Source organism: Malus sylvestris, chromosome 16, assembly GCF_916048215.2.
Source record: "Malus sylvestris chromosome 16, drMalSylv7.2, whole genome shotgun sequence".
NCBI classification, from domain to species: Eukaryota; Viridiplantae; Streptophyta; class Magnoliopsida; order Rosales; family Rosaceae; genus Malus; species Malus sylvestris.
The window spans coordinates 29,458,215-29,482,786 of NC_062275.1; the positions used below are offsets into that span (position 1 = coordinate 29,458,215).

Consider the following 24,572-nt stretch of genomic DNA (forward strand, 5'->3'; position numbering starts at 1 on the left):
GTTTGTTCCAACAACATTTGCCTTCGTCTTCTGGGGCTGTACCGCGTAATGAAGCTCCAAATGATCAACCGTCGATGCCTCCTCCTTCTGGGGCTCCGCCGACTATTGAGACTTCTCCTAAGCAGCCTTTGTGAAGGCTCTCTCTTGTATTTTTCTGCTTAATGTTCCTTTTTTTTTTTATGAAAATGAATGTAAAATAGCTTGCATATCTGTCAATGTTTCAAAAATAAACCCACACCAAAAACAATTAAACAAGCAACAAATAAAAATGACAAACATGGCAAACTAAAACTGCAGAAAAGGGAAGGTTTTTAGGAACGCAAAACCAATCATGGAGCAATTCAAAAATCTTCCTTATTTGAATACATGGGTTGCCTCCCAATAAGTGCTTGCTTGAACGTCTTCCAGCCGGACGAAACTTCCTTCTAAACTTGGATAGGGCCCATAGCATGGAATTGATCCTTGAATGGAAGGTGATAATTGACGTGATCCGACAATGGTTTAAATTCTAGTGTAGGTGCTTGAATCATCAAAATCAGCAAGTTAGTATATAATAAAATCGAAGTTGGAGAAGATGGCTTACTTGCTTGCTCCAACACAAACTCAATTATGAACACCACATCAGGGATACGGGACTTGGCCAGATTTGGTGTTTTGAGAGTTATGACTTTTCCCGTGTCATAAAATCCAACTTCTTTGGGAATTTTAATCTCAAGTGTATCTTCTTTGATGAATTCTAGACATTCCCCATCCACTTCTTGCTCTTGATTATTTAGAAAGGTTTCGAAGATGCCTTTCTGATAAGAGCATATTTATGAAACTGAGTTAGCTTGTTCTCATGCATTTATGTTGTTATTTCTTAGTTAATTATGTATTTTAAGCTATTTTCGTGTGTTTGTAGGTCCATAGGCCTTATAAAGCAATAAGATGCATTTTGGTGCATTTTGGAGCAGTTTTGGGCTTGGAATGAATATCACATGCATGGAGCAAGGTGGATGGACGAAATTGAAGACTAAAGAGGCTAGGAATGTGTTAAAGAGAAAGAAGAATTAATGTAAAAAGGACAAAGAGCTCAGCCACAAAGGGGTGTCACTCCATCATTCACCTTTCCATCATTGTCGTGCACCACGATTGCACTCCCTTTGGATTCCTATGTCGTGCATCATCATCCATGTTCCCTCCATTGACTCATTTGTTGCATCATTTCACTTCCTTTCCTTTGTCTACCATGTGCACAATGTCCTTTCACCTCCTTGCACTCATTGTTTCACCACTTACTCACCTTTCCACCCATGCCATGCATAATCACCCTTGTCCCCTCCATCATTTCAGATTTCAAGCATCATTACATTGAATCATTGCACTCAATTGCTACACCATTCCTTGTTCCCTCCATCATTTCAGATTTCATGCATCATTACATTGAATCATTGCACTCAATTGCTACACCATTCTTTGTTCCCTCCATCATTTCAAATTTCATGCATTATTACATTGCATCATTGCACTCAATTGCTACACCACTCCATGTTCCCCTCCATTGCCATACACTTCGTCTATAAAAGGAAGTGTGTGCAACATAAATTTAGTTCATACTTGGTTAGATCATTCACTCCCATTTCAACACAACCTTCATCCAAACACATCCATTCATCTTCACATCCATTCCTCCATACAAACAAACCATCAAACACTCACCAACACTTTGTGCCATAGCAAAGGAAGGGAAGGAAAGTGCTTGGACGTGCTTGCTGTCCAACTTGGATCGTTGGAGCGTTTAGGTGTTTTCTTTCTTTTGCTTCTAATGTTTAAATTCATTTCCTTTCGTTTTATTGTAAATATGAGTGGCTAAACCTCTCTTGGCTAGGGGTGATTTCAAAGCCATGATTATGTGTACAATATAATTTGATAAATTCCAGTTATGAACTCTTGAATCGTGAATGCAATTAGCTTAACTATTTGATTGATAACTTATTTGTATTTGTTAATTAAGGGTCGACACTTAATTGGCATGCATAAATCCGTTGCTAGAATATAAGGAAGTTTCACATAATCATTACAAACTTATATTCACATATAGTGAAGGTCGCTTATAAACGATCGCGTTAAGTTCAATTCCTAGCATGAGTGACATGATGTCATAGTTGCAAGTGCTTTGTCAATGCTTATGATTTTCATTAAACGTAATGATCTTTTATTGTATCTCTATTATGATGTCATGTAGGGAACTTTTGAAGAATGTTTTGGGTTGTCGAATGATGTCATCCAATCCAATAAAACAAGGAAAATCTGAGAGTTAATTAGTGATGTCACGGTTAATTTGGAGCATTGTCATTCATAATTCAATGAAGTAGTAACTAGAAATTAAGTTATTTGCATACATGTCATGTGTGGAGAAAAAGCCTCTAGCTATCCCATCCATCATCTTATAAATTTGTATTACAATCTGTCCAGTTTTTCATATTTGTTTGTTTGTTTCAACTTCGTCCAAAACTCAATCCCCCTTTACTTTAGAGTGTCTAATTAGCTAGAATCTGTTTTAATTTGTGTTTTTAAATGTTTTGATTCAAGTAAAAGTCAATTTTCGTCCAAGGTCATTCCTAGTGTCTAGTTTAAGTTCATTTAGTTGTTTTAAGCTGTTTTGAGTATTTTAAGTTTGCTTTGAGTCTTGTGAGTCTTGTTAAGTATTTTTAAGTTTAGTTTTATGTTTTTGAGTCAGTTTAGAGGTTATTAGCAAACCTTTCTAATCCCCAGTCCAGAACGATCCCTACTTATACTTATACTACAATTGTCAAAAGAGGGTTAAATTTGTGTGTTAAGTTAATTTTCGCATCACTTTCTCACCCTCTTCTTCCTTTGATTGCATGATCCTGCAAGGAATAAGGACATTTGGTGAAACGGGGTCAGGACAAATTGAATTTAGGCTTACCTTGGTTGTAGTGGATGGCATAGAGGGCATATGGGGCTGCGGCAAGGGTGGTTCTTCCCTTGCCGTGGTCTTGTTATTCTCCTCTTCTTCGAGTAGCAGCTGTTCATCCATGTTTTGGCTTGGTTTGGATTTCTTGGGTTCACCCCCAACCTCCATAGCACTTCCCAAAGTGATAGCATCATGGATTTCAAAATCTTCCTTCAAATTTTCAATAGTTGAGTTAGAGAGTTCACTTTGCTCTTGAATTTGTGCCATGAACTTCATAATCTGCCCAATTTGCTTCTCCAATTCACCCATCTTCTTGGCTTGATTTTGCATCTCTTTGTTTCGATTTTCTACTTCCTGGTTCAAAGAGGTGAGTAACTTATTAAACATATCATTATCCAAAGACGTACCTGAATTGAATTGGGTATATTGTTGTGGTGGCTGTGATGGTTCATATGGCCAGTGATAGAACTCATCCGATGGCGGCAAATATTCTTCTTGTTGTGAGCCTTGCGTCAACGAGGTTAGTACATCAAGAATTTCATCATAACTCATAGGCATACTTAAATTTGATTGGAATTGTTCTGGAGGAGGTTGTGGTGGCTGCATAGGTCTTGAATAGAACTCCTCTTCTTGCTGCTAATATCCATCTTGTTGGAATTGTTGAGGTTCTCCCCACATGTAATTTGAATAATCTCTCCAATCCGAATTGTAAGCGTTGGAAAACATGTTGTCCCATGATTGGCTATGGCCTTGATAACCCCAAGCATCTTCATTCGCAGCGAATTGAGAACATTGATGAGTTGGATATCCTTGCCCATAGGACACACCATATGTAGGGACACTTTGCATTGTGGTCCTTTCGGGATATTGTGACAATTGAGAAGTAAGTTTCGCCAATTGAGCTTGAATGGTAGAAAAATCCATGTCTTACTTCTCTAGTACCTGAAATCAAGGAAACAAAACTAAATCAAATATTAAAAGTAAAACAAACAAAAAAAAAAAACACAAAAAGAAACAAAGTCAGTAACTAAAAACAAAAGACACGAAAATATACAAAAAGAAATAACAAAGGATTAGCAAAGTTGCTAATCCCCGGCAACGGCGCCAAAAATTTGATGCGAAAATTACTTAACACACAAATTAAACCCTCTTGTATCAATTGTAGTAAAGAATGTAAGTAGGGATCATTCTGGACTGGGGATTAGGAGGGCTTGCTAATAACCTCTAAACTGACTTAAAAACGTAAAATTAAGTTTAAAACACCAAACTAGACTCAAAAGATGCAATACAAACTAAAAAGACTCAAAACTAGTTTAAAAGACTCAAAACTAGTTTAAAAGACTCAAAACAGCTTAAAACAATGAATTAGACTCTAAACTGACTCTAGGGATGGTTTTGGACTAAATTAGGTTCTACCTTGGCTTAAGACACTTAAAAATACAAATCAAAACAGATTTTGACTAATAAAACACTTTAAAGTAAATGAGGATTTGATTTTGATGAATTTGAAAACAAAACAAACAGATTGTAAACTAAAACAGATTTTGGACGAATTTGGGTAAACTATGGATGATGGGCTAGCTAGAGGGTTCTTCTCCACACATGACACACTTGCACATAAACCGATTTTCAGTTGTTCTTTCGATAAATCATGAAACTCAACACCCCAGGTTAATTAAGTCCGCTTAAATTAACCTTCAAGTTCTCCTTAAGTTATTGAATTGGATGGGAAAACGCATAGGGGTGGGTTCGGTTTCGTTTAGTTCAGTTTTTTGCCAAAACCAGAAACCGAACCGAAATTACTGTTCGGTTCGGTTGGGGTTCAGTTTTCTGTCAGTTTGTGTTCGGTTCGGTTTTTCTCGGTTCGGTTTCGGCTCAGTTCAGTTTTTTTATTTTTTTTATTTTTTTTTTCAGCAGCAAAAAAAGTTTATAAGAAAAGAACTTGCAGCCATTTTGTAATACATCTTCCAAATTTCAAATAGAATCATCAAACAAAGACAATGAAAATAAACATTTAATTCAAAGTTCAATTATAATCAACTAATCAAGTCTTCCAAAGTCCAAGTTAAATAATCATCAAAGTTCAAATCAAAGTCCAAACTTAAAATAAACATCAAAGTTCAAGTCTTCCACACCTAAAATAAACATTCCAAAGTTCAAGTCTTCCACACCTAAAATAAATATTCGACTTAAAATAAACATTACAACTAAGAATATAAATTCAATAAACATCTAAAGTTCCATCCTTGCACATACTTCTTCAAGTTCTCAAAATCAATATACTAACATAGCACCATTTCAAGTTTGAATGACAATTTGCTTGCTAACGCTTGGGCGGCCTAGGGGGCAACATATCACCTTTTTTTGAACTTCCACTTGCCATTTCTACATACAAATAATAAAAGAAATGATACCAATTAAAATGTTATTTAAAATAATCTAACAAAATCAAATGCAATAAATAAAATTACCTTTCTCAACTTCTTCACAAAACTCCATCTCCTCAATGGTTGGCTCATGGTGTAATGCAACATGAATAGACCTAAGCCAATTTTGAGTACATATCAAAGCCTCCACCATTTTTGGACTTAAAGAACTACGATATGGATCAATTATCCATCCACTTGTGCTAAAGGAGGATTCTGAAGCAATAGTTGATACGGGAATAGCTAAGATCTCTGTTGCAACACGTGCCAAAATAGGGTACTTAGAAACCCCATTCACCTCCACCAATTCAATATATCAAAGTTCTCCTCTTCTTCTCCTTCATTAGGATCGGAAAGATACTTGTCGACATCATTTGCTTTTCTCATTTCACTTTTTTCTTTCAATTGGTTTGTTGAATAGAAGTCCATGTATCCGTTGTTAGACACACCCTAAATGTCTTCAATTGTGTCACAGCCCGTCCCGGGGGTACTGTTGACGGGAATATGAAATGGCGGGAATGCCCTTGTCGTTACTAAGGTACGTAAGTATGTAACGTTATTTTGAATTAGGCATTGGTTAATTGAGAGAATGTCATATGGTTGGATGGGATTTGTGTTGGAAATTGATTTTTGGTACGTATGATTAGGATGAAATGGAGGGTGTGGATTAGTTTGGACCACACAAGACCTCTCTCTCTCCCTCTCCTTCCCCCGTGCTTTTCCTGTCTCTGTCTCTCTCGACTTCGCACCCACACACACCCATCGTACGGCATACACCCAAACCCTTCAAAAACTCGACGGATCGAGGCAAATAAGGTATGTATCTTCATCGTTTCGACGTCCTGAGTTCATTGATGCTAGTTTTAGGAAGTGAAACCTTCGAAAAACCCCTGAAACCCGAACCCCAGTTTTTTAGTACTGTTCATGCACACGTGAAATGTTGATTTTCAGGGAATTCTAAGCTTATAGTGAGCTTAGTGAAGTCCTAAGGAAGCTCGGGGACGTTCGTTTGGAAGGTTTGGACGTCGGGATCGTCGAGTTCGACTTTGGCCGGTTTTGCTTGGATTTTTCCGGTGAGATTTAGTTGTTTTTAGAGCCTTAAAGTAGTGTATTGTGATTCTACATGTTTGGGGCTTCAATTTGATATATTATACGAATAAAATGGTTGAGAAACGAAGGAGAACAAGGCGTTTGAAGTTTGGCCGGAAACCGGCCGCCGGAAAAACCAGTCCGGCGAACCCAGGGTTGGGGATGATGCGCGTGGGGGCGCGTGTCCCCGTGCTTGTCCTGGCGCGTGGGGGCGCGTGGCACATCAAACAAATAATCTAAAAATATATCGACGTTCGTGACGTCGAGTAGATCACTGTGGTATATTCATATACCCAAATTGAGCACCGTATGAAAAAGTTATTACGATTATTGGTTAGGTGCTTTAAATAACGTTTTATAGTTTTCGCATTTAGGTGAAAATGTGAATTGACGATCCGACCGTTGGATCGTCACCAAACTTTGATACGTTGTAATACGTAATATTTGAGGATTATTGGAACTTACGGATTGGGAATCCGAGTTATGGATCTTCCGGAATTGGAGTTGTAAGTTCATAAAATAAAATGTTAACCGTCACTTAGTTTTGGAAATTGACGGAGATCCGACCGTTGGATGGTAATGAAATTTCAGGATGTTGTCCTAGAGATATATTGTGGATCTCTAGAAGTTATAGATTTAAAATCTGAGTTGCAGATCTTTCGGATCGAACTGCGTAGTGATGTGTTTTATATAAGTTATATCCTATCGATATGATTTCTGAGGTTGGATTTGATTATTGTTCTAGGCGGCGATCGTCATGACGCCTTGATGTGTTGTGCTAGGGAGTTGTAGGGCGAACTCCAGGTGAGTGGGCAGTTTTGTTTTCGTATTACCTATATACTATTGAGTTTTCCCAGAAATTGAATTTATATGAAAAGTATGATTTGAAATGCCATGCATAGAAGTATATGAAAAGCATGAATTGATATATGATGCATATTTATATGTGAATTGGTGCTGTGGACGCACAAGTAAGTATCAGGTGAGTTTTATATTATTCATGTGCATTGTTGATGTGTATATTGTGGATAGCTCATAACCTGCAATCATGGTGTTAGTGCTTATATTATTCACCACACCGCACGCTCGTCTTGGATCCAAGTAGGTGGATGTCGTACAGACCAAGTGAGGGTTCCGACATGCTAGTCGTATAGATTACTAGATGTGATTCCGACTAGTGGGTGACCTTAGATTATGTGCACAGATGATTGATGAGAGAAGCACTAGAGCGTATTATTACACCATCCATGTCGTACAGACTACTTCAGGTAGTTCCGACTTATCTGCAGTGTAGTGCCGTACAGGTCATCGAGGTGACTCCGGTTGGATTGGATGTTGAGCTATGGAATTAACCGTACAGGACCAACTGCAGGGTCTCCGGTTAATTCAACTTTTCACCTGTTACATTGATGCATCATTTATTTTGTTTTCGAAATTAAAACATGGCATACTTTCGGGTTTTAAAGAAAAATTGATGATTCGAGATTTATGAAAAGTATTATGTTATTATACTATTTTCTGGGAAAAGTATACAGGTTTTACAGTGAGGGGTTAGAATTATTTTTGGCGAAATGTTTTTGAAAAGCTTGGTTTTACTGACCCACTCAATTTTGTTTTTCGCCCCTCCAGGTTCTTGATAGCAGAGTTTTGGTGGCCACGAGGAATCCAACGGTATTCTGACAGAATTCACAAAAGTAGGACTCACCCTCGAGGGTTTCCATTTTAATAATTGTATTTTAAAAGCTTCCGAACTGTGTAAATGGTTACGTCACTCTCATGTGACGGCCAGCATGCCCTCCTTCGGGACGGGGTGTGTCAGTTGGTATCAGAGCATAGGTTGCAATCCTGAACATCTTGAGAATTCCCTAGTGTCTTCTGTCAGAACTATACCACCTCGTAGGGAGCCACGCCGTTCAGATAAGATTAGTTTCTCTAATTTAGCAGTTTAGGGGGAAACTATTACTATTGTGATTCAGTCTATTATCTAAGAAACTCTTCGAGACTGGTTATAAGTTGAATTTGAATCACTTTATGGAAATTATGAACCCGAGGGAGCAGAGTGTTGGCTTACTCACTTGGAAAAGACGTTGGGTTATGCCAATCAAAGGAATCTTCCTTCTGACAGTCGGGTCGAGACGACTACCTGGTTGTGGGTTATGAATTTATATTATGGTGGAAACAGGAGTATTATTCGTCGTCACCGGAGGAAACAGCCGATTGAGAATTGTTTAAAGAATTGTTAAAGAAAAGATTTATTCCTCCGGCATATTATGATGGTAGTAAACAAGAGTTTGCATATGGAAAACAAGGAAGATGACGACAAATGAGTATTATAGAAAGTTTTTAGACTTGCCTCGTTTCCATTCGGATATTGTTGCTAAGTTGGTTGAGGTGTTATGTTGTTTTAGGCTGGATAATAAGAGGAAGTGGCGTTCTTTGGCGATCACTATCCAATGTACTATTTACCAAGAATTTACGAGATGTTGTTGAGAATTGAGGACTCTGAGAACATGATCAGCGAGAGTAAAGAAGAATAAGAAAAGAATGGTGATTAGAAGACAGACGATAAGTTTAAAGATCCGTCATATCAAGGACATCGAAAGACTCAGAGCTTCAAAAGAAGTGAAGTTAGAACTAATTCTTCCAGCTGAGATTTTGATGCCACTGGTCAGAGGCGAAGGGATAGATTTATTGGTGAGCCCAGATCTCAGAGATAAGGTGATTTGAATAAGAGAAATGTACCTTTGTGCCATAGGTACAATATTAGACACTTTGGAAAGTGTGGGGATCAGTGAATGTGTTCATGTGGACGGATGGGACATAGAGTTATGAATGGTCCCTAGAATCAGTTATTACCCAGCAGTCTTCCCTAACACCACAATATCGATCCAGCAGGTTTATGGACTTAATAGTTTGGTCAGATGGGCCGTGAGTACAGGGATATTTGATGAGTTATAAGTCCAGCCGTACAGGCCACAAGAGGTGGATCCGGCGAACATATTATTTGGAAAATTGAGGAGTAAGCCGTACAGGTCATTCTAGCTGACTCCGGCTGATATATTTCTTATTATGGACGATGTTGCCAAAGAGAGTAATGTTGGAGCACGATCGAGGCGTATTTATGTATTTCTAATGAAGAACAAGATGATAATAATACACCTTCAGGGTGTCCAGTGATGGTGGAAGAAGTAGTTATGCCAGTGAATCTTATCCTGTTAGACATTGTGGATTTCGATGTGATTTTAAGCACAGATTGGTTAGGTTATAATCTTGCCAATATGGATTATCAAAGGTTACCTTTGTGATTGAGCAAAGTGGATTGAGTTAGGCCATCATTTATGCTGTGAGAGCAAAGAGATTGTTATTGAAAAGCTGCCAAGGATACTTAGCTCGTGTGGTGCTAAATGAGTTGCTTCTAGTATTTTGGAAAATGTAAAGGTGGTTAGACATTTTTTTTGATGTTTTCCCTGAGGAATTACCTGGATTGTTGTCGGGCGGAGATGTAGAGTTCAATGTTGAATTGTCTCCAGGTACAAATTTTATGTTAGAGATTGGTTCATGATGAGTTAAGGGAATTGGAAATTCGATTACATGAATTAGTTGATAAAGGTTCATTCAAAGTACATCACGTAAAGGGAGCACCAGCTTATTGTTGAGGAAGAAAATGGACATTAAGGCTATACATTGAATATAGGCAATTGAATCAGGTAAAGATTGAGAACCGTTATCCATTGTTGCATATTAATGAATTGCTGATCAATTTAAAGGTGTCTGCGGATTTTCTAAGGTTGACTTAAGGTCGGGTTATTACCAATTGAAGAGTTAGTGATAATGCTCCTAAGATTGTTTTTAGGACTCATTATGGTCATTATGAATTTTAGTGATGCTATTCGAATTGACGGATTCTCCTGCTGTTTTATAAGTTGATGGATGAAGTTTTCCAAGAATATCTTGTCAGGTTCGTTATTGTTTTCATTGACGATACTCTGGGATACTCTAAGCCTAGAGCAGAGCATGTTAGATATTTCGAGTTGGTGTTGCAAAGATTGAAGGAACGTTGATTGTATGCTAAGTTTAGCAAATGTCAATGTTGTATGAATCAAACAACAATTATAAAATGCGTTATATATGGTTAAGGTATTCAAGCGAAATTTTAAAAGGTAGCAGCGATTGAGAATTTGGAACAACCGCGAACCGTGGCTGAAGTTTGGAAATTTCTTGGCTTAGCAGGGTGTTATAAATGGTTTGTTGAAGGTTTTTTTTTAGTTATTACCTTGCCATTGACACGATTGATAAGGAAAGAGGTTAAGTTTGAGTGAGAAGGAAATTGTGAGTAAAGTTTTCAACAGTTACGGTATTTCCTCACTCATGCGTATGTTTTAACACTTCAAGACGATAACGGTAATTATGAGGTTTTAATGATGCTTCTTTGTATGGTGTTGGATGTGTTAAAGTGGAAGTGTTAAGGTAATGGTCTATGCACCGCGACAAATGGAAACCTCATGAGATAAATTACTCTACTCGTGATTTGGAATTAACAACTATCATCTTTGCTGGGAAGATTGGGAGACATCATCTTTATGAAGAAAAGTGTAAGATTTCTACGAATCATAAGAGTCTCCAATATCTGTTTACTCAGATGAATCTAATCTTAGGCAACGAAGGTGGATTGAGTTACTAAATAATTATGATTACAAGACCAGGGTGATCATGAAATTGTTGCGACCGATGCACTTGGTAGGAAGGCTCCAGTAAGAATTAATGCTTTGTATGCTTGTTGTGTTTTCCCTTCTTGCAGATTTGGGACCCTGGAGTGAAACTTAAGGTAAAAGTTAAGAAGAAGTTTTATTGGCTAATTTTCAAGTTAGGCTGATTTTAGTTGATTGTCTACTTGACGCCTAGAAAAGTGAGGAAGGAAATTTTGGATGAAGCGCATTGTTCAGCTTATGCGATGCACCCGGGAGGAACTAAAATGTATCATACCATTCGACCATTTTATTATTGGCCTGGTATGAAAAGAGAAATTGCTGAGTATGTGAGTGGATGTATTATTTGCCAGCAAGTGAAGGCAGAAAGAAAGAAACCTTTTGGTCGGATGCGGCCACTTCCCGTTCCTCAGTGAAAATGGGAAAATATCACTATGGATTCTGTGTATAAGCTTCCACGTACACAGAATGGATTTGATAGCGTTTGGGTGGTTGTAGATCGGCTTACCAAGCCAGCACACTCCATTTCAGTGGGAGAAAAGTATCCTTTGAATAAATTGGCTAAGTTGTTCATCACAAATATTGTGAGGTATCATGGCGTTCCAGTGAATATTGTTTTTGATCGCCTAGATTTAATGAAATTTGTCTACAACATTAGTTTTCATTTGAGCATTGGTATGTCACCATTTGAAGCACTTTATGGTAGGGCGTGTCGTACGCCATTATGTTGGTCAGAGGTTGGTGAAAGAGTATTGGAAGGCCCAGAAATTGTGGCTGAGACTACTCAAAATGTTCAGGTGATTAAGGCTAACCTGAAAGCGGCCCAAGAACGACATAAGAGCATAGCAGATAGACATGCTATTGATCGAGTTTATGATGTGGGTAATTTGGTGTTTTTGAAATTGTCACCTTGGAGAGGTGTGGTACGATTTGGGAAAAGAGGAACGCTAAGTCTGAGATATATTGGACCTTATGAGATCACTGAAAGAATTGGTGAAGTTGCCTACCGGTTGGAGTTGCCTCCGAAGTTATCTAAGGTCCATAATGTGTTTCACGTCTCTATGCTTCGGCATTATATTTCCGATCCTTCTCATGTGATTCCTCCTCAACCGTTAGAGATTAATCCAGATTTGACGTATGATGAGAAACCAGTGACTATCTTGGATTGGAAGGATAAGGTTCTAAGGAACAAGACGGTGAGTTTGGTGAAGGTGTTATGGAGAAACCATTCTGTAGAAGAAGCTACTTGGGAGACGGAAGACCGGATGAGAGAGATGTACCCAAGATTATTCTACGAGTATTAAATGATTTTTTTTGGTTATGGGAATTTCGGGGACGAAATTCTATAAGGGGGGAAGATTGTCACAGCCCGTCCCGGGGGTACTGTTGACGGGAATATGAAATGGCGGGAATGCCCTTGTCGTTACTAAGGTACGTAAGTATGTAACGTTATTTTGAATTAGGCATTGGTTAATTGAGAGAATGTCATATGGTTGGATGGGATTTGTGTTGGAAATTGATTTTTGGTACGTATGATTAGGATGAAATGGAGGGTGTGGATTAGTTTGGACCACACAAGACCTCTCTCTCTCCCTCTCCTTCCCCCGTGCTTTTCCTGTCTCTGTCTCTCTCGACTTCGCACCCACACACACCCATCGTACGGCATACACCCAAACCCTTCAAAAACTCGACGGATCGAGGCAAATAAGGTATGTATCTTCATCGTTTCGACGTCCTGAGTTCATTGATGCTAGTTTTAGGAAGTGAAACCTTCGAAAAACCCCTGAAACCCGAACCCCAGTTTTTTAGTACTGTTCATGCACACGTGAAATGTTGATTTTCAGGGAATTCTAAGCTTATAGTGAGCTTAGTGAAGTCCTAAGGAAGCTCGGGGACGTTCGTTTGGAAGGTTTGGACGTCGGGATCGTCGAGTTCGACTTTGGCCGGTTTTGCTTGGATTTTTCCGGTGAGATTTAGTTGTTTTTAGAGCCTTAAAGTAGTGTATTGTGATTCTACATGTTTGGGGCTTCAATTTGATATATTATACGAATAAAATGGTTGAGAAACGAAGGAGAACAAGGCGTTTGAAGTTTGGCCGGAAACCGGCCGCCGGAAAAACCAGTCCAGCGAACCCAGGGTTGGGGATGATGCGCGTGGGGGCGCGTGTCCCCGTGCTTGTCCTGGCGCGTGGGGGCGCGTGGCACATCAAACAAATAATCTAAAAATATGTCGACGTTCGTGACGTCGAGTAGATCACTGTGGTATATTCATATACCCAAATTGAGCACCGTATGAAAAAGTTATTACGATTATTGGTTAGGTGCTTTAAATAACGTTTTATAGTTTTCGCATTTAGGTGAAAATGTGAATTGACGATCCGACCGTTGGATCGTCACCAAACTTTGATACGTTGTAATACGTAATATTTGAGGATTATTGGAACTTACGGATTGGGAATCCGAGTTATGGATCTTCCGGAATTGGAGTTGTAAGTTCATAAAATAAAATGTTAACCGTCACTTAGTTTTGGAAATTGACGGAGATCCGACCGTTGGATGGTAATGAAATTTCAGGATGTTGTCCTAGAGATATATTGTGGATCTCTAGAAGTTATAGATTTAAAATCTGAGTTGCAGATCTTTCGGATCGAACTGCGTAGTGATGTGTTTTATATAAGTTATATCCTATCGATATGATTTCTGAGGTTGGATTTGATTATTGTTCTAGGCGGCGATCGTCATGACGCCTTGATGTGTTGTGCTAGGGAGTTGTAGGGCGAACTCCAGGTGAGTGGGCAGTTTTGTTTTCGTATTACCTATATACTATTGAGTTTTCCCAGAAATTGAATTTATATGAAAAGTATGATTTGAAATGCCATGCATAGAAGTATATGAAAAGCATGAATTGATATATGATGCATATTTATATGTGAATTGGTGCTGTGGACGCACAAGTAAGTATCAGGTGAGTTTTATATTATTCATGTGCATTGTTGATGTGTATATTGTGGATAGCTCATAACCTGCAATCATGGTGTTAGTGCTTATATTATTCACCACACCGCACGCTCGTCTTGGATCCAAGTAGGTGGATGTCGTACAGACCAAGTGAGGGTTCCGACATGCTAGTCGTATAGATTACTAGATGTGATTCCGACTAGTGGGTGACCTTAGATTATGTGCACAGATGATTGATGAGAGAAGCACTAGAGCGTATTATTACACCATCCATGTCGTACAGACTACTTCAGGTAGTTCCGACTTATCTGCAGTGTAGTGCCGTACAGGTCATCGAGGTGACTCCGGTTGGATTGGATGTTGAGCTATGGAATTAACCGTACAGGACCAACTGCAGGGTCTCCGGTTAATTCAACTTTTCACCTGTTACATTGATGCATCATTTATTTTGTTTTCGAAATTAAAACATGGCATACTTTCGGGTTTTAAAGAAAAATTGATGATTCGAGATTTATGAAAAGTATTATGTTATTATACTATTTTCTGGGAAAAGTATACAGGTTTTACAGTGAGGGGTTAGAATTATTTTTGGCGAAATGTTTTTGAAAAGCTTGGTTTTACTGACCCACTCAATTTTGTTTTTCGCCCCTCCAGGTTCTTGATAGCAGAGTTTTGGTGGCCACGAGGAATCCAACGGTATTCTGACAGAATTCACAAAAGTAGGACTCACCCTCGAGGGTTTCCATTTTAATAATTGTATTTTAAAAGCTTCCGAACTGTGTAAATGGTTACGTCACTCTCATGTGACGGCCAGCATGCCCTCCTTCGGGACGGGGTGTGTCAAATTGACTCTTCAATTTATCCCTTTCGGAATAAAACAAGCTAAGTACATCCTTAGCAATTGTCTTACGACTAGGCACTCTCCACATAGGACATGCTTGCATGAAAAAACGGCGAAAACCTTCACCCTCAACAAAAGTAAAAGGCAACTCATCTATAATTATCATCTCAACACAAGCCTGAGTTACTTCCTCTTGAGAAAAACCTATAGCTTCCAACTTATCTTTCGTGCCGGCAAAGGTTAAGATCTTTTGCCTATTTGCGGCAAATATTTCCTTATTAGGACCATAGCTTCTACATCTTGCTAAATGGTTTCTTAAATTAGTTGTACCATTTTTATCCGGGTCGGCCATATATGATTGGGCACAATACTTGCACAACCCCTTAACTCTACCACCCTCAATTTTTCTATCGAAGTGCTCCCAAACTGAAGACCTTTCATGACTTTTTAATGATTCCAAAAGAGCTTCTTCTTTACTTACTTGGTCACTTGAGTCACCTTCTTTTGGAGTTGCATCGGAGGGATTTCCGGATCCACCAAGAGAAGTAGGAGTTTGTCGGGGTGCCACCACGGTGTTTTGAGGCGGAGTTGATTCACCAACAATATCCATCTAAAATAAGAGAATCATACAATTAATTATTCAAATAAGATGGGTATGGTAGGTTTTTGTTCAGTGCTTTTACATGGTTACGGGTGTGTGTGTGCATGCATTATGCATATGTTATTGAAAGATTTGGTAGCTACATTATTGCATGGTTTTGTCTCTTCCTCTAGGCATAAAAGTTCAAAATCCTCTTCGGTTTAATTTAACTAAATTTTTTGTCCTTTTTGTACACAAAAACCATTAGTATTGCCTAAATTGGAATCAAAATCATGTAACTTAAATCAGATGATCTTATGTGGTTGTGTGTTTAACTTTAAGCATATGCTATCCATTCCATGCCCAAAAATGCTCCAAAATGCACTTCTTTGCCACATTAACCCTTTGGACCTACAAACACACGAAATTAGCTTAAAATACTAAAATAACTACGAACTAACAACATAAATGCCAAGAAACAAGCTAACTAAGTCGTATAAATATGCTCCTATCAGCAGTAGAGGAGGAGAAACTGGTTCGGGTGTTGAAAGAGCACAAAACAGCCATTGGATGGACTTTGGCCGACATTAAGGGAATTAGCCCTATAACTGATAGGAGCATATTTATGCGACTTAATTAGCTTGTTTTCTTCCATTTTCATAGCTAGTTTCTACTTATTATAGTGATTTAAGCTATTTTCTTGTGTTTGTAGGTCCAAATGACAAAGTTGGCATGAAAGTGCAATTTGGAGCATTTCAGAGCAGTTTTGGGCCAAGAATGGATAGCATGCGTGGGGAGTACTTTGGATGGACAATTTTGAAGTTCAAGAACTAGGAATGTGTTAACGATCTGGAATAAATGAATTCAAGACAAAGAAGATAAAGAACCAGCTAAAAGGAAGGAACACTATCCAAAACCTTATCTTATCCAAACTAACCTTATCTTATCCTATCTTATCCTAATCTTATCCTACCTTAATTCCAGCTGCAAGGGGGACTCCTTATCACATTAGAATACCTAATATCTGATTCTAGAAGCCCTGAAACAATGCAAATAACCTGATCTCTTTTTCCCCTAGAAATTTGATGAATTTAATCCTTTCTTTTCTAGAAACCTGCCGTGTATCCTACTCCCTTTCATCATATGATTGTGCAATCCTTTTTCCTTCAGAAATTGTGCAAACCCTAGGCCTATAAATACATATTTATCACCACAATTTTTTGGACCACACACACAAGAGCAAAAACATCAGAAAAATACAATTGTGCTGCATATTTGCAAGGAAGGAATGAGAGGAGACCTTTTGCCATGCCCTGCCATTCAAGCTTGGATTGCTGGACGTTCCTAGGCGTATTCTATCCATAGTTTTAGTTCAATGTCTAAATTAGATTGGTTTCATTTAATTGCAAATACTAAATTCGTTTTAGTTAGAGGTGTTAAAGCCATGAACATATATATGATATGAATTGATTACATCCAGTCATGATTCCATGAATCGTGAATGCAATTTACTTATCTGTTTGATTGATAACTATTTCTTGTGTGTTGATTGTGGGTGCACACTTAGTTTGCATGAAGGGATTTGATGCTAGAATATAAGGGAAATTCACCTAATTGTTATGAACTTATATTCACAAGTAGTAAAAGTCACCAGTCATGATTGTGTTAAGTAAATTCTTGGCAAGAGTATCATGCAAAGGAATGTCTTGTCAATGCTTATGATTTTCATAGAACTTAATGATCTTTGATATGTATCTCTATTATGCAGTTCATGTAGGGAACTTGATAAGAATAATTTGGTTGCATCGCTGAGTCCAATTCAATGAAATTAGGAAAATCTGAAAGTTAATTTGTGCTTCTCACGATTAATTTTGGGCATTGTCATTCATGGTTTATAGGAAGAATAACTGGAAATCGATTTGTATGCATATGTGTCATGTGTGGAGAAGGACCCTCTAACTAGCCATTCACCCTTTAAATCACCAATTTCATTTAAAATTACTTAAGAGTCTTAAATCTATTTGCTTTTAGTCTTAAATTCGTCAAAAACAAACCCCTTTTTTGTTTAGTGTTTTTAGGTTAGAATCTTTCCAAACTAGGTTCTTTTGAGTGTTTTGAGTCAATATTAGTTAGAATTAGTCCATAAACATTGTCTTGAGTCAAGGTAAGTTCAATTTTCGTCCAAATTACATTCTAGTTCTTGTTTTGAGTCACTTTAGCTTAGTTTGTGTGTTTTGAGTCAGTTTAGTCTATTTTGAGTAGTTTAAGTCTAGTTTTCTGTTTTAGAGTCTAGTTTTGTGTTTTTGAGTTTCTTTTGCGTTGATTAGCATCCCTAACTATTCCCCAGCCTAGAATGTTCCCTACTTACGCGTACTACAACTATCTTAATTGGGTTTAATTTGTGTGTTAGTTTATATCGCATCACCAACATGCATGCATCACATACCTCTAGAGGAGGGGGCTAAACCAACTCGAGAGGCTCAACGCCGACTTAACCCTTCGATGATGGAAGTTGTGAAAATAGAGATTATCAAGCTTCTTGATTGTGGAATGATTTATCCAATTTCGGATAGACTTTGGGTTTCACCGGTTCAAGAAGTACCAAAGAAATCTGGAGTCACTGTGGTAAAAAATGAAGAGAATGAACTTGTGCCCACTCGAATCCAAACAGGTTGGAGAGTTTGCATTGACTATAGGAAACTCAACGCCACCACAAGGAAAGACCACTTTCCTCTACCGTTCATTGATCAAATCCTTGAAAGGTTAGCTGGTCACTCTTTTTATTGCTTTCTTGATGGTTATTCGGGATATAATCAGATTGTTATGGCTCCAGATGATCAAGAAAAGACTACTTTTACTTGTCCATTTGGTATTTTTGCTTATCGTCGAATACCATTTGGTTTATGTAATGCACCAGCCACTTTTCATAGATGCATGGTAAATATCTTTTCAGATTTTGTCGAGAAGATTATTGAAGTTTTCATGGATGATTTTAATGTCTTCGGTGACTCTTTTGATGATTGTTTAACTAATCTCACTCTGATATTGGAATGCTGCATCGAAACTAACCTTGTTTTAAATTGGGAAAAGTGTCACTTAATGGTAAAACAAGGCATAGTTTTAGGTCATATAGTTTCATAAAAGGGAATTGAAGTGGATAAATCTAAAATAGATCTTGTACGCTACTTACCCTCTCCCTCTTCGGTGAGAGAGGTTCGTTATTTCCTTCGACATACAGGATTCTGTAGACGTTTTATCATAGATTTCTTAAAGATTTCAACACCCTTGTGCCGACTTCTACAAAAAGATGTGCGATTTATGTTTGATGAAGAATGTGAGAAGGCATTCAATCACCTCAAAAAGATGCTAACTTCGGCACCTATCATTGTTCCACCAAATTGGAGTCTTCCTTTTGAGCTTATGTGCGATGCTTCAGATTATGCCTTAGGGGCTGTTTTGAGATAAAGAAAGGACAAGCAGCCGCATGTCATCTATTACGCTTCTCGGACCTTGAATGATGCTCAATTGAATTACTCCACCACTGACAAAGAACTCATTGCTATTATGTTTGGTTTAGATAAGTTTTGTTCTTATTTACTTGGAACTAAAGTTATAATTTACTCTAACTGTTGGAGATATGCCCTGAAAGTCAATCTTTGGAAGAAACCTTTCAGGACAATGTCTATATGTATGGAAAGCTCTAATACATCAAAAGGCAAGTCATTCATTAGGACTATCTCAATAAACGATATACGTCCTAAAGAGTGAATCCATGGACAATGGATCGATGGAAGAAGTAATCTAATGATGTTAGACTGCAGAGACCTTCTTCATATAACCATGATGTCCAAAAAGGTTCTTGGTCATAGGATTGTTGGAGGGACACTGACAATACATAGACCAGTACATACTATGTCCTCTTCCAATGGGAAGGATGGAAAGTCTCATGCCATTCATGTAGTGATACTAAGAAAAGTATGTAGGTGCTCATTATGGGAATGAGTTCACCGAACACAATCAAACGAGAGTACTTGCATAGAGGTCTACTCACATGTCAAGCAAGTACTCTACTGGTTGGAATAATGTAAGTAATCCTTTGACCTGAGACATCATAGTTGTCTTGGGGATACGTTGCTGATCATTTGATAATGAGACGTGACCACATCTCATCTTGGATGTGTTCTATGCATTGTTGGGGTCAATGATTTATTCTCAGAGGCATGTGAATGATCAACAAGGAATTTCTAATCCTCGTTATGAGAGGATGAATACTCTAAGATATGATTCAGGAATCTTCGGCCAAAGTATCGAGCGTAATGATGGAAAGCGTTCCTATACGACTCAATAGAATCATATAACTTGATATAATCACATTAGGGGTTTGACATAAAATATCCATACCCTAGTAATGTGACTGTGAGTATTGTATTAGAGAAGGATCGAATTACATTGTAATTCCAACTGAATAGGTTCTCCGAACAAATTCTACATTAGCTTGGGTAGCCATGATATATGGTTAGATGTCACTCATGGCTTGTGAGTTCTTCTAGATGATTAAATAAGTATTCATCAAAGAAGAAGGAGAATTAAAGTAAGTTTTAATTCACTAAGTGATTGGATAAATAATAATCAATTGGATTGATACTAATCACCTCACTGCCTTGCTAATTAGAACCTAAAATGATTGTACACCGAAACACTCTTGTGGTGAGACAAGTAAGGATGATGGAATTAATTAATTGGATTAATTAAGTGTTATGATTAATTAGAAAGTCTAAAGAAATCATATAAACGATAAAAGATCGTTAAGGACTTCAAGAAAAGTTCGGGTTCATTCGGGCCCATTGGGCCCAAACGAATTGGGTCCTTTTATTCAAGCATATTATGACTTGAGATGATGAAAGCCCAAAGTCCAAACCCACACTAAGGGGGCCGGCCAATACAAGTGAAAGGAGAGATAAGGGAGTCAAGTGGTTGACTCACTTCTTTGACCTTTATAAAGGAAGTTTAGTGAAAAGGTTTCATTAGGGTTTTTGTGTGTTCTTTTCAACAAGAGAAAACAAAACTCTATCTCTCTCTACACACCATATAGCCGGCTACCATAAGGGAGAAATAGCTAATCATCTTTTCTCCTTTTTGGTTATTCCAACATCCATCTCACTACACTAGTGGGTGTGGATCTTTAGAGGTCTTCTACTTTGGAGACTAGAGGAGAATCAAAGGAGCTATAAATCTATCAAGGTGGAGGAAACAAGGAGGGAGGCTAAACTCAAGGAGTTCTAAGAACAAAGAGCTTGGAGGTGGTCCATCCTTGGTCTCAAGTCTAGATCAAGAGGTATTAAACTATACCTTCACTTTGTTCTTCAATATTTTTTTAGATGCATCATATATGAACCTATGCTTCTTGAAGGGGATTTGCATGACTATAGCTTTGATATTATGTGATAACATGCTTCCGTTGCAAATGTATATAAATTTTGAATTGTATATGCATGCTAGTCACTAGAAATCCCATATAAATCTCATTATTTCCCTTCACTAACCACGCAACTTTGAAGTACTTACTTACAAAGAAAGAAGCCAAGCCAAGGCTTATTCGCTGGATGCTTCTTCTCCAAGAGTTTGACGTAGAAATTTGAGACAAAAAAGGAAGCAAGAAGACAGTGGGACCAACTTGGAAGGACTGAAGCTTGCGTTTGAATGATGCATTGTAGGTGTATCGTACTGCTTACAAAACACCAATTGGAATGTCTCATTTTCGGCTCATTTATGGGAAACCATGTTATCTTCTAGTTGAGTTAAAGCATCGAGCACATTGGGCAGTCAAGACTTTCAACATGGACATTGATGTTATTGGTCTTTATAGGAAGTTACAATTGAATGAGCTTGAGGAAATTCGGAATGAGGCTTATGAGAACGCTTATATTTACAAGGAGAAAACAAAGGTTGTCCATGACAAGGTGATTCGTAGTAGGAAATTTTCTGTAGGGCAGAAAGTGTTACCTTTCAACTCCCACCTTCGATTGTTTCCATGTAAGTTGTGTTCTAAATGGATTGGTCCTTTTGTTGTTACTCATGCCTTTCCCTATGGTGCATTCCAAATTCAAAGCTTAAAAACAGGACATGAATTTAAAGTGAATGGACACCGTTTGAAGCCTTTCTTTTTATTATTTTGATTTAAGCTATTTTCAAATGTTTGTAGGTTCAATTGGCAAAGATGACAATAAATGGTTAAATGGAGCAATTTGGAGCAATTTTGGACTTGGATTGGATAGCATGTGTGGGGAGCACTTTGGATGGACATTTTTGGTGTTTAAATAATGCTAGAAATGTGCTACAATCTGGAGTAATTAAGAGTGAGGTTTGGGAGACAAGGAATCAGAAATTAAAGGGAAACACAAACCTTATCTACTCGTATCCTATCCTTATCCAAACTTACCTTATCTTATCCAGTACTGTTTTATCTCAACCTTATCTTATCTTATCATATTCTAATCCTACCTTACCTTATCTCCAGCTGCAAGGGGGATTCCTTATCACATTTAATCACTTCTAATCTGATTTAAGGAGTCCTAAAATACTGCAAACAACTCAATCCTTTTCCACCACAAAGTAGGCCGTGCCCTAGCCCTATAAATGCAAGTTATTACCGCATCTTTTAGGGAGTTTAAAGAGAAAATTGGTGAGAGCATCGCAGGTTTCTGGAGGAAAGAAAGAGATTTTGAGCCGTGCTTACTTTGAGAGGAAGAGCAGAATCAGCCATTGCTGAAGTGTCTCAGAGTTCTTTCTATCCTTATTTGATTTCAATGTTTAATTTAGATTGTTTTTATTTAGTTATGACAAACATTTCGTAACTAAGTTTCTTTTTAGCAAGAGGTGAATTCAAAGCCATGATCATATATTTCGTATGAATTGATTACATCTAGTTATTGTTTCATAAACCGTGAATGCAATTTACTTATCTGTTTTATTAAGAACTTGTTCTTGTGTGTTGATTAAGGGTGCACACTTAGTTTGCATGCAGGGATTTGATGCTAGAATATAATGGAAATTCACCTAATCGTTATGAACTTATATTTGCAAGTAGTAAAAGTCACTAGTCATAATTGTGTCAAGTAAATTACTGGCAGGAGTATCATGCAGTTCATAGTTACGAATGCCTTGTCAATGCTTATGATTTTCACAGAACTTAATGATCTTTGATATGTATCTCTATCATGTTGTTCATATAGGGAGCTTGATAAGAATAATTTGATTGCGTCGCAGAGTCCAATTCAATGAAATTAGGAAAATATGAGAGTTAATTAGTGTAGTTCACGATTAATTTGGGGCATTGTCATTCATGGTTTATAGGAAGAATAACTGGAAATCGATTTGTATGCATATGTTTCATGTGTGGAGAAGAATCCTCTACCTAGCCTTTCACCCAATTTTCGTACCAAACTTAATTTGTTTCTTCAATTTACTTATTTTAGGTTAGAATTCGTCCAAAATCTCCCCCCTTATATTTAGTGTCAGTTTAGTTTAGTTTTTAAGTCTAATTAGTGTTGATTAGTATCCCTCCTAATCCCCGGCCTAGAACGATCCCTAATTGCTCATACTACAATTGTCTAAATTATAGGGTTTTGTGTGTTAGTTTACACCACATCAAATTTTCCCCCACACTTAGTTTTTGCTAGTCCCTGAGCAAAACAAACCAAACAAAACACACTTAAACCTTCCAACAATTGCCTCAGGGATTTCCAATGAAACATGACATGTTAAAAATCACTACTCACATAGATTTTAGCTATCCTTACCCTCGAGCTTATAATCGCAGTAACCACTCACTAGCTCGCATTTAATCAATTAAAACAATATGTTGAATGTAGTAACATGCCTTAGAGAATTCACTCAATTCCTCATCAGATATGTCTTAGAGAATTCACTCAATTCCTCATCGGATATACTCTCTATTTTCACATAGATTTTTTTACTACACTCCCTATACTAAGTATATGTGAGAAGATTGATGTAAACATGTAGACTAGCACTCACATACGTTATATCAAAGAAGGCACTTTCTGGAACTATTAATATAAACATGTGTATGATTTCATGAACGGAATGCCACTACTTAGAAGGGAGAACCAGGGATTCCATATGCTCATACCAATTTCAAACTCCACATATTGAATAACATAACAATCAAGATAAAAGTCTAAGGGTTGTAATGGGGCTAAGGTATTGGCTAACAAAGAAAGGTTAAGGATAAACAAGGGTTCTTTAAGCGATCGTACGCAAAGTAATGAAATCAACACTTAGAATTCAACTTTTGATTGCAGCACCCAGCTATAAACACAAAGGGGAGATTTTTACAACTTTAGGGTCAAATTCACATTTTTGGACCCTTCTTCAACAACCAACACTTGTGAGCTCATTCTCGCTTCTTTTCAACCTTTTTTTTTTTCTTCTACATTTTTTTTCCTTCTTTCTTTTGAAACATAAAACGTACTACTTCACCAATTCACAAAGACAAATTCTTCCCCCACACTTATTTTTCTGCAAATCGTAGATCAAAAGGAATTCCCAACAAGTCATGCTCCACTGTGCTTTAAGAACAAGGGTATGGATATTCCTATGCTAGGCTAGGTAGGGATAATGTAGGCTAACAAAGAAAATAGGTTAAATAAGACTCAACAGGGTTAAACCTACAATACATATGCAAGGGATAAGGCTTTTTGGCTCTGATGGTATATAAACAACTTTTTTCTTTTCTTTGTTATGCAATCAATTTTAAGCTTTGAATGAAACGGGCATGAGTTCTAGTATTTGGAACTAAAATGATGAAAAAGCATTCCAAGTAGCAACCAAGCAAAGAAATAATGAGATTATGCGACGACTTTAGAAAACAAGAATATCACAAATTAATAACTCTCCAAACAAAGTATAGGCTCAAGTCTCTCAGGGTTGTAGCGTTAGTTTGAGTTCCTTCCTTCAAGCATGTTACAAAAACTGATTTTTTCTCTTTGTGATTACATGTGAATTCGTAAATGACAACTACAACTAAGTATTAA

General features: G+C 37.6%; 2 long non-coding RNA genes across 2 annotated transcripts; both read left to right on the forward strand.

Moving 5' to 3' along the window:
* Positions 1–6,223: 6,223 nt before the first annotated feature.
* Positions 6,224–8,285, forward strand: LOC126607363 (uncharacterized). Its single transcript, XR_007617567.1, has 3 exons — positions 6,224–6,416; positions 7,178–7,236; positions 8,062–8,285. It is a non-coding gene; the product is annotated as an uncharacterized LOC126607363 (long non-coding RNA).
* Positions 8,286–12,947: 4,662 nt separating this feature from the next.
* Positions 12,948–14,951, forward strand: LOC126607362 (uncharacterized). The gene is made up of 3 exons (XR_007617566.1): positions 12,948–13,104; positions 13,866–13,924; positions 14,750–14,951. It is a non-coding gene; the product is annotated as an uncharacterized LOC126607362 (long non-coding RNA).
* The last annotated feature ends 9,621 nt before the right edge of the window (positions 14,952–24,572 follow it).